Genomic DNA, 12263 nt, shown 5'->3' on the forward strand with positions numbered 1-12263 from the left:
GGACTCGTCCGACCAGGCAAGATGTTTCCAGTCATCAACAGTCCAATATCGGAGTTTACGGGCGCAGGCCAGGTGTAAAGCTTCGTGTCGTGCAGTCATCAAGGGCACACGAGTGGGCCTTCGGCTCCGAAAGCCAATATCGATGATGTTTCGTTGAATGGCTCGCACGATCAAACTTGTTGATGGCCCAGCATTGAAATCTTCAGCAATTTGAGGAAGGGTTGCACATCTGTCACGTTGAACGATTCTCTTCAGTCATCGTTGGTCCCGTTCTTGCACGATCTTTTTCCGGCCGCAGCGATGACGGAGATTTGATTTATCGGATTCCTGATATTCACGATATATTCGTGAAATGGTCGAACGGCAGAATCCCCACTTCATCTCTGTCTCGGAGATGCTGTGTCCTATGACTTGTTCGCCGACTATAGCACCACGTCCAAACTCATTTAAATCTTGATAACCTACCATTGTAGCAGGAGTAAGTGATCTAACAACTGTGCCTAACATTTGTTGTCTTATATAGGCATTGCCGACCTCTGTGCCGTATTCTGCTTGTTTACATATGTCTGTATTTGAATACGTTCAAATGGTTCAAACGGCTCTGAGCACTATGGGACTTAACTTCAGAGGTCATCAGTCCCCTAGAACTTAGAACGACTTAAACCTAACTAACCTAAAGACATCACACACATCCATGCCCGAGGCAGGATTCGAACCTACGACCGCAGCGGTCGCACGGCTCCAGACTGTAGCGCCTAGAACCGCTCGTCCACTCCGGCCGGCTTTGAATACGTATGTCTATACTAGTTTCTTTGGCGCTTCAGTGTAAATACAGACCTTGTCAAGTGGTCTGCTGACCTGAACTGACGATTCTCGTGTCGACGAACACGAAAGAAGATGCTCTTTGAGGCTAACTGCACTGGAACTTAAAACTAGAATCGTGTAAATGCGAAAACGCAGGTAACGAATCGACGTATATCGAAGTCTAACTGTAGGTAAATGTATAGCCGCGCAGGATTAGCCGAGCAGTCTTAGGCGCTGCAGTCATGGACTGTGCGGCTGGTCCCGGCGGAGGTTCGAGTCCTCCCTCGGGCATGGGTGTGGGTATGTTAAGTAGTGTGTAAGTATAGGGACTGATGATCTTAGCAGTTAAGTCCCATAAGATTTCACACACATTTTTTTATAAATGTATAATTGCAATTTCGTCATTTGCAATGCCTTGCGAAAACAATGACGGTAGATGTGGTACATGTAAATGCATAATGTTACAGGTCTGAAGACGACAGACACACCTGTCGAAACCGGCCAATAAAATATAGTTTTCAACGCGATCTTGGCAATAAAAAATTTAGTGAGAGGAAATGGCTTGTTGTGGTATAATGTATCCTCGACCACGCACCATATGATGGCTTGCACGATATTTATGTAGAAGTAAACAGATATTTCAGGTTAGCGGGCTGAAGATTTTACAATCAGCGCCAGTCGACCAGTCTTCGACCTCGTGCAGATATCGATCCCTGCGGGCAGGAGACGCAGGATCTGTGCCACTGTACGGGCCGGAGTTCCGGGCCCTCGTCCCTGCAGCGGTACCGAGCCGACCCGCTAGAGCGGGCCGGCTAATATCTCGTGGCCGGGCGGCGGGGAGAGCCTGCACAGATTTATCCTCGGCTATCGATTGCGTTCGGCAGGCGCGCGCTTCCCCGGCGGGCCTTCTGCCGCACAAACAACCGGCGGCGCAAAAACGTCCCGAGGTAACCGTCGCAATTACCATATTATGGAAATCCGCGCGCCGCGCCATTAAAATGCGCGTTGCCGGCACCCGCTACAAACAGATCTCGGTCCTTTGTAATGGCCTGTAGCGCCGCAGCTGAATCCAAATGGCGGCCCGCCAGACATCGCTCACGGGGCGCGCGCTGCCCGATGCCGGCCCGGGACCGGTGAAACATTAAAAGCGCGCAGTTGCCCAGCGGAGGGTTGATGGCCTCGGTGGGTGAAGGGGCGAAAGTATTCGCGGAAGTTGACAACTGAAAGGTCTGATGGAAAATAAGAAGTCCGGGAACCATTCTATTCTTTAAATTTTTTACATCCACGTTGCAACGACCAGCAAATACTTTAAAAAAGCTTTATTTTAATGCCATTGCGTGTTTCATTTTATCATGTCCATCGTGGCTGACTTTTCCAATCATTGCATCAGCAGTATGGCTTCCGCTTGTACCAATGGTACCCCGGGGGTAATTACCCACTGAGGGGTGAAATGAAATTTTCTGAGGGGTAAAAACTAGGAGATTTCGTTCTGTTTCAGTCCCGAAACTAAATTGTTTTCGAAAGATCATTACTATTATCACAATTTTGTAAGAATCTAATACTGATCATATAAATTAGCAATAATTATTTTTTCTCGGTTTGTAGCATCAATGCGGTGAAGGTTACAGGTTCCTCACATAGTCCACCCACTACATACATACGGGGTGCTTTGTCCCGGACATTGCTCATGATAAAAGTTGGAAACGGGTAACAAATGATAAATATCTCAAGAAAATTTCTTCTCCAAGTTACAAATAGAACCTGCAGATAAATGAATTAATTTACAGCACGACGCAGCATTAACTACATAAGTCTGTACGCAGTATTACTATTATTATTTTTTTGTTATTAGACTGCTTAGACACAAAGCATTAACAGCCTGAAGTCGTCCAGTTCGTGCCAGCTCACAAGTAAGGAGTCCAGCAACCAAGTGATTCACAAACAGTAAGTATAGCGCACACATTTGAACTTACTTGATTTTATATGGGGTTACAGTGCGCAGATCAAGCAAATGTCGCAAAGGAGAGGAGTAATATAGGGGAAGTATGTTCAGTAACAAGTCTCTATCATCAAGGTGGATAGTTAGCTTTCTTATCCGAGAAGGAGTTGTGGGTAGCACTTGAGATGCAACGCAAATTGCTTCATCATTCATTCTATCTCTCCCTCTCTCACTCTCTCTCTCTCTCTCTCTCTCTCTCTCTCTCTCTCTCACTCACACACACACACACACACACACACACACACACACACACACACACACACAATATATCATTCATCTTTCATCATTTTAGAAATAAAAGTGTTCTAAAAAAAGTCTTCCATTCTGCAGTTTAGTTAGGTGCTAATGTTGGTGATAATGTGGGTGGGGGAGGGGGGCAACAAATGGCAGGTGTGGGGAAGGGTGGGGTTATCAGCTACGTCTGATTACACTCAGGGGTAATGGTTTAACAAACGTTGGAACCACTGGCTTACACTGTATCTTCCAGTGGACGGTGTTCCATCTTGCCTTGGTTCTTAAGCTGTTTCAGGACGATGAGCAAAGTGTTGCAGGGTAAGCAGTACACTTACTCTAAACAAACCACTGTGACACACAAACCGTTCATAAAATTCCTCATCTTTGTTGTAGCTCCAGACATGTGCTTTCCATTCAGTATTTTCTAAACAAAAAGCTGCAATGACCACAGCAATACGAAACACCGTCCCAAAAAAAATTGTTCAAATGGCTCTGAGCACTATGGGACTTACCATCTGAGGTCATAAGTCCCCTAGACTTAGAACTACTTGAACCTAACTAACCTAAGGACATCACACACATCCATGCCGGAGGCAGATTCGAACCTGCGAGCGTAGCGGTCGCGCGGTTCCAGACAGAAGCGCCTAGAACCGCTCGGCCACACCGGTCGACTGCACCGTCTCGTGGAGTATATGACAGGAGTGGATGATATGTTACTCATAAATGCAGTAGGATAATTAGAAAGGTCGGTATTCTTAAAAAGGGCATGATAGCTCGAAATCAGTAATGGCATTAAAATATTTCTTTTTGAAAGCGCTGCCTGACAGAAAAGGTGAACTACGCAGAAGGGAAGCGGGAAACAAACTGAAGCCTGACAGGTTGAAGGAATGTGGCGTTGTTTTAGTGATCACAAAACAGAGTCAAATTTACAAAGAGCTAGTCAGTATAAGCCTACTAGTAAGTGCGACGTTCCACCCCATCCGGCGTTCACGTACGCAGCGTCTCGGTTTGGGTTCGGATCCTGATCCGCCACACATTTTCACTCGTTGCCGCTAACTTCGCTTGAAGTCCCGATGCAGCTGGCATCGGCCATGTCCGAAAGAACAGGCACCACACATTTATATATTCGTCTAATATGCTGCAAGTTCTGTGAATATACACACACAAAAAAGTTTTGCGTCACCTCGGTTCCGAGAGTTCCGGAACCTGTACAGAAAATTGGAATAGAGATCAACATAAACAACATTTCCGCCCTTTTTATTGCTCATGAAAACCACACATTGCATCTTGTACCATCATACAGTGACACCTTTGGAGGTGGTGGTCTAGATTGCTGTACACACTGGCACCTCTAAATACCCAGTAGCACGTCCTCTTGCATTGATGCATGCCTGTATTCGTCGTGGCATACTATCCACAAGTTCATCAAGGCACTGTTGGTCCAGATTGTCCCACTCCTCAACGGTGATTCGGCTTTTCAATCTATCCCAGGCATGTTCGACAGGGTTCATGTCTGGAGAACATTCTGGCTACTGTACTCGAGCGATCTCGTTATCCTGAAGGAAGTCATTCACAAGATGTGCACGATGGGGCGCGAATCGTCGTACATGAAGACGAATGCCTCGCCAATATGCTGCCGATATGGTTGCACTATCGGTAGGAGGATGGCATTCACGTATCGTACAGCAGTTACGGGGCATTCCATGACCACCAGCGGCGTATAATGGTTCGACTTAATGCCACCCCAAAACAGCAGGGAACCTCCAACCTTGCTGCAGTCGCTGGACAGTGTGTCTAAGAAGTTCAGCCTGACCGGGTTGCCTCCAAACACGTCTCCGACGATTGTCTGGTTGAAGGCATGTGCGATACCTCATCGTTGAAGAGGACGTGATGCCAATACTGAGCGGTCCATTAAGCATGTTGTTCGGCCCGTCTGTACCGTGCTGCATGGTGTCATGGTTACAAAGATGGATCTCGCCATGGAAGTCGGGAGTGAAGTTGCGCATCATGCAGCCTGTTGCGCACAGTTTGAGTCGTAACATGACGTCCTGTGGCTGCACAAAAAGCATTATTCAACATCATGGCGTTGCTGTCAGAGTTCCTCCGAACCGTAATCCATAAACGGCTCTGAGCACTATGGGACTTAACAGCTATGGTCATCAGTCCCCTAGAACTTAGAACTACTTAAACCTAACTAACCACAGAGCATCACACACATCCATGCCCGAGGCAGCATTCGAACCTGCGACCGTAGTGGTCGCGCGGTTCCAGACTGAAGCGCCTAGAACCGCAAGGCATCTGACGAAATGACGACTCAACAGGGTATAAAGTTCTGCGGACAACAGCAACTAAACGTTACAAATGATTACGCAGAAGTGTAAGACCCTCCGTAGCCGAAAGCGGCTTCTGACAACTCCCCATCGCACCCCCTCACAGATTTGATGGTAAAATGACTCTGTGTATATACCATCAAAAACTGAACACAGATCAAGCATAAAAACAGGAAGAAGCTATACTGAACTGTGAAAGAAGAAGCAAAGTAGAAACAGTGAACAGTCCAAGCTGAAGATGTGTAACATCGTGTGTGTAGTAAAAATCAATGCGTCGTGGTTGTGTGGTTAGAGTGTTGGACTGCGAAGTGGGAAATCCGTATTCAAATCTCCCTCGTGCCGCATTTTTTCCGCAAAATTATGAACTTTCCCAACAGTCACAGGGTTTCTGTTCTCCTTCTGTAGTTTTGGCAACTGTCATACTGGACACTGGTTATAGAATATGGTATGTGGTAAGAATATTGAAAGGGTCCTGTAGTCCCCTTTCATTATCATTTTATTTGCTTTCCAGTGATACAGAACTCTCTGGCACGCATGAGTGAATGAATGTGGGTGTGTTTCATTTTGCTATACTGTGGTTTAGTCTGCTGCAGAGAATCAGCGGTAGTGGTACAGAATGGCCAAACCTTGTAGTTTTCAGGTAGGCAAAGAGGTTTGCTCGCTTTGTGTGAAAGTTACCGGTGCTAGGTTGGTGGCGGTAGCCTCATCTCTGGGATTTCCTGGCCGCGGAGTCGCGTATGAGACGTTGGAATGTGTGAGACGGTCAGCCTGGTTGCAGCTCGCCGAGGGTCTGCAGCCGAGGTCTCTTCGAAGAAGGGTGAGTTGACTTAACCACGTGGCGCGCTGTCTCATAGATACAGGGGAGAAGTTAGTTTTTGGCCTCGCTTTTCATCTTATAAAGATTGTTTTGCTCGGTCGCAGCAAGGAATGCAAGGCTTTTGCAGACTTTCGGTTTGATTCCTAATGCAGACTTTTATCCGTAAGAAGAACGTATCACAAAGTTGTTGCATATGTTGAAGCGCCCTCGGTTCAGTGTAAATGTTTGTGTGCCTGCAACTGCGTCTGTATACATTCTAATATTTTCCTAACCTTGATAATTTTTGTGGATTTTCTTGTCGCATTGCTTTATGTCTGTTGGAAACCACCCACATGGGTTAATATTAGAGCATTGTCCTTTGTCTATTCAAATGTGTCATACGTAAATTTGTTAACTGTCGCGACTGCGTGATTTGATATCACTGATATCTGGCCACGGTACGTTGAAACTGTGTCCCCGCGAATCACGTGGGCACACGAGTGAGTCGTAAAACGTATAGCGTTTCACAAGCAGCTGTACTTACCAGACAACAGCAGTTGTATATATGCCTTACATCAATATTTTAAGGAATAAATAATTTCGCCTCCAATCTTATCCTGTGTACCGATGTTACGTCTCCGTTACCTACGCCATTTACCTTGTAGTTTTTCTTGTTAGCCCATCCATAGCGTTTCCATGCGCACAGATCCAGTAATTAGTGTCCCATTTTATTTAAAACAAATGCCTTGGAATAGATCTTGTTTTCAGGAATGTTGCTGCAAGCTGCGCATATGCACAGTGTTCATGCACTCTTTGCTTTATTCAATATTTAATTCACTTGAACAATGTCTGGATCATATTAATAATTACATCCCATTCTTTATCAGTGACTTTACAATGAATGTTCTTTTCTGAGTTTTTCTTATCAATAAATTTAGTAATTTTCAGACTCAGTACAACCTCTTATTTGTCGTGTGGCTAGAGTTGGTGGCGACCCAATCTTTTACGTTGATTCCAATGTCAGATAGCATTTTCTTATCCAAAGTTCGCGTGGCTCTTCTAGCCATCAGGATACATTCAAAATGCGCTTCAGGCTTCTTACACATAGCGATCTTTTACTCACGCTACTTACAATATACTACCAACGCTAGTAAATGTGACGAATAGTGAGAGCAAGCGATGTGCCACATAGACCTCTCACAGAAATGAAAGCAACAAATAATCGGATGTGAACAGTGTTACAACAAAGCAATTAAGGAGCCAAAACGTCCAAAACGGAATGCAAGAGTCGTATATGTGGTACCTGTGTAGAAGAAAAATCGGGTACGTACATCTGTATGTCCCTTCCTTACACGTCGCTGTTGCGAACGGACATTACATCACAACACAGACACAAATCTGAATATAGCGAACAAGCACGTCAATGACCGGATGGACAGTTAATAGTTTTCTGAAAAAAATATTGGGCTGGAGGGATATTTGATCACGGACCTCCCGCGGCGCAGTTCAACACATAACTACAACACCGCAGCTAGTTACATTCACTGGATGTTGCACAACTTGAGCTTGTACCGTTAGATGTTTCGAGTTTTCTTATTTTTCCACTATATCTTCTTCCTGTTTTCATACTTGATCTGTGTATAGTTTTTGGCGGTCGATCCCCTGTGCCATCTTACCACTAAATCTGAAGGGGGTGCGACTGGGAGTTTCCCCTGTGAGGAACAAGTGGCCCACTTTCCCCTTTCTATGAGTGCTCGGCTCTAATTAACTCCCAGACATATAGTACCACAGAAATTGTCAGTATGTGGTGCTAGGCAGTATCAGTCAGTGAAATGATTAGTAATACGACTGTGTCTCGTAAACTGTGACCTAATGTAAACATAAATCTAAAAGAATACTAATTAAAAATAAAAAAAGCTTAAAGCTTTATTAAAATAGCTAAAGAAAATTAAAAGGAAATAAAGGTAAAGGAAATAAATATTAATAATACCTACAGTCTCAGTTATATGGACTTTGCGAACTTATTTAACTTGATTTGCTCCCCTCGATCTGCTCTATAATGACTACACCAAAATTGCATGAGGCCACCTTGAGCATGATTGCTACCGTGCTAGCATCTTTCATTGAGCTGCATCGCAGAAGAGTATGTCTGATGTACACTTCTCAAACAGTTAACGCAAGCATTCGTTCATGCCAGACAAGTGCGTTTGCGTGGTCCGCCAGTCCCTAGTGGAGCATGCATATCTCAAACTTTTCACTTCCCTTTTCTCCAATTTATTTCATTCAGTTTAACGATATTTGTTTAATAGGCTGCGTGAAAAATGGGCTGTGAGGAATCCAAGACCACCATGTATAAAAATTACGCGCTTCGCCGGATAAAAAGCCAGGGAAAATAATTACTACCATAAATATCAGCGGAGAAAATATTACACCAGTTGGTCGATAGGCTGCTCCACCTGAGCTCCCAATAAAGTGCTAAATTCATTTAGAGTACAAAATTTAGTCCGCTGTTGCCATCCTAATACTCGTTTTTCTGGAGCGTTGTACAAACGAATAAGGAAATAAATATGCAAGACTTAGCGTATACTTTAACACTGTTAACAGATAGCTGTAAAACAAGATTCGTGACGCGATGTACAGGGTGTCCCACGAGGAACGATCAATGATAAGGGATATGACAAGAGCTGCGATCACTTGTTTACCTTCGATAGAGTGAAACACATCTCTTCCTCTGAACAAGCGCTCATCGCATTTAACGTATGCATTTTAGAGGTCATGTCCTCCCCAGACACCCTGTGTGTGCATGTATCTACACAGACGCAGGGTATGTTCGTGAGTGTGCCTGTGTGTGTGTTTGTGTGTGTGTGTGTGTGTGTGTGTGTGTCTGTGTGTGTGTGTGTGTGTGTGTGTGTGTGTGTGTGTGGGTGGGTGTGTTTGCGTGTATGTGTAGAGGGAGGCAGAGAGCGATCTTTTAAGGTCGTCTCTACATTACGCAGTATAATTCTTTCGTCACCCTTGATGTTCGTTCCAAATGCATCAGCCTTGAAATTGCTGGCGTGTAGAGCTCCCTTTGCTTCGTTAAGACGTTTACTCTTCAACGACGGGATTCCATTAAGCTGTGTCGCTAAGAAGAATTTATCTCCACTCTTTCCAAAGCATGTTGAAATACTGCTTCTGAGTTTTTTACTCTATTAAACTGCCACGCTCGACATTATAGTTATGTGGCGGACGTTCACGTCACCGCTCTGAGATGACAAGACCGACAAATATCCATCTCTTACCCGTAGACAGAGGTTTTACAAGTGAAATGGATTTGTTGACGTGAGTGATTACATAAAGATGATGAGATACTATCTCTCTGAGATGATGCACTCACAGTGATTATATGAAAAATGTAAATCACAGTAAAAATGGCTCAAATGAATCGCGATGTGTTCCTAACGTCACCATTGCTGAGCGGTTCTTCCTGACAACTTCATTTCTCTGCATTTTCGATGCTTTCGAGTGTAGGGTGTTATCATAATTAATAGCGAAATACGACGCAAGTGCAAGAGAACGGAAGCAAAAACCATCCGGCGGTGTAAACAGATGCGCATGCGAGCAGTATGCGAGGTAGTTACAAACGTGTGGTTGCGAGTAGCCCCTGACTTCAACATGAAATAATGAATATTAAGTACAAGTGTATTTCAAATAGGTATTTCTCAGGTAAGGCTCCATCTAATTGTACTCATATTTCACCAATGAATTCCGGAGAGTTTCTTGGGATAGGCTTCAGTTGCAGATATTTGCTATAACAAGGTACGTTGTCCCATTTGGAGACCTGATGGTTATACAATGGGCGGAAAAAAATGTTGAAATAGCAAAAACACATTACCACCCCTAGTACGGTGTAGGAAACCCGATGGCTGGAAAACAGCTTGCAGTCGTCTCGAAATAGATAAATACAGGTCGTGTATGGTTTACAACGGAATCTTATACCGTTCTCCCTGCAAAATAGGGGCACGTTCAGGTGACAATGATGGAGGTAGATACTGATCAAGTAAAAAAATGGTTGAAATGGCTCTGAGCACTATGGGACTTAACATCTGAGGTTCAAATGGCTCTGATCAGTATGGGACTTAACATCTGAGGTCATCAGTCCCCTAGAACGTAGAGCTACTTAAGCCTAACTAACCTAAGGACATCACACACATCCATGCCCGAGCCAGTATTCGAACCTGCGACCGTAGCGGTCGCGTGGTTCCAGACTGAAGCGCCTAGAACCAATCGGCCACACCGGCCGGCTGATCAAGTAAGTTTCTCTCCAAAGTAGACCACAAAGGCTCAGTAACATCGCGATCTGGTGACTGTAGTAGTAAGGAGTGATGCGACAATTCATCCTTGTGTTCACAAAACCAATCCCAGACGATGCGAGTGGTGTGGACAAGGGCCACGTCTTTTTGGAATATCCCGTCATCATTGGATCATTGGGAGCCGAATATCCTGTCATGGGATGGACAAGATCAGCCCATATGGCGGAAACGTGACCCTGCAGGGTTATGGGACCTAAACTCGACCAGATGTTGGAAACAGTGTAAAACAAAACTCGTCCGACCACATGACTTCCTTCTATTGCTCCACATCCAGGTTTTATGGCTTCGCCACCACATTTTCCTGTTCCAGACATTTGCATCACTGATACGTCGTTTTGAAATTCCACCACGCCCTGCGATTTCCAGCTCATGGAGCTATCTTTGTGTTGTACATTCAGTTATGCAATGGCATTTGCAGCTGTGCATCCTCTTATTTTTCGTCACTGTCGTCTTCAATTACCATCTATATCACTAGACACACATTTTCGTCGGCGTTGTGACACACCATAGGATACTTTTGCTGTCGTCCCTGTATGTGATGTAAACGTTGGATACTGTGCCTCTTCAAACACCAAACACTTCGGCTACCATGGTTACGAAAGCACGCACCATATGGGAATCAACAACTTGTCCACGTCCGAATATACTTAGCTCCGAAGTAACGCACTCACAACATCACAGAACACTTACGACGTACTGTACTGAAAACATTGTACAGGTGGTGTTCGTGGTGAAATACAACAGTCATCCAGAAGGCTTGGCTAGCAAATGCATTTGTGCTCAAGAGCACATTTCTCGCGTGTTTCCATATTTTCGCCCAACCCCTATTCGTCTCTGTATTCGTGAACGCATAGTTTCTCTACGGGTTCCCGATGGAGTTGTTACGATGAATGCAAGATAACCCTGTTAACGTCAATAGAACGCCATTTCACTCTGGTTCCAGAAATCCTTCTGATTTACATCCATTCTACCACGATTGGAATCGAACAATTTTTGGAATATTTCCGTATTATTTAACATTTCGTCTCTGCCTTCACCATTAGGAAGGCTGCTAACCCCTCTAATGGTTGTCTGAAATTGAATGTTCGCAGTGCCACCTACCTGACCCCGATTACGGTGCTTGTTTCTCCAGTAGGATACAAACTGTCTCTTTTGCTGTCCTGGAGTCTCTGTATGCTTCGACAGCTTGGTGGATCACATTTGTGATGGGGTGTACCCGCTCCCGTAAGCCGTCTCGAAGTTCAAGCATCGTATCGCCAGCCGGAAGCACAGCTTTCAGCCTGCTCTGCCGAGCATCCGCCATGGCTGCTTCCTTCCAGGAACTGTCCTTTCTGGGAAGCAACACCTTTCCACTGAGGAGTGTCTACGAGGGGTTGGGACACTAGTACGAAGTGACTGTTTTGCAGAAAGACTCTTCCGAGGGGCCTAGGGCTCTTGCTGGAGTAATAGGATTTTTGCAGATCGCTCAAATGCACACTAAAAATTTGTTTCCCATCTAGCGTCAAGCACAGTTAAGCAAGTCAATTCATGTGTAAGTGAGACACCTGCTTGTGCTGACAGACTGTCCTGTAGTTTAATTCGATCTCTAGGTTGGGTTGAACTCTGACAGTTTGATTGTGATCTGGCGAAGCCAACGAATGTAAAAGCCAGAAACTACTTGAAGTGTCTTGGGCTCCAGAGAAATGTCAACAAATTCCACCTCTGCACAACTGCCACACCGCGCAACTGTCACAACCTCAACTGCAAAA

The sequence above is a fragment of the Schistocerca piceifrons genome, chromosome 6 (assembly GCF_021461385.2).
Source record: "Schistocerca piceifrons isolate TAMUIC-IGC-003096 chromosome 6, iqSchPice1.1, whole genome shotgun sequence".
Classification (NCBI taxonomy): Eukaryota; Metazoa; Arthropoda; class Insecta; order Orthoptera; family Acrididae; genus Schistocerca; species Schistocerca piceifrons.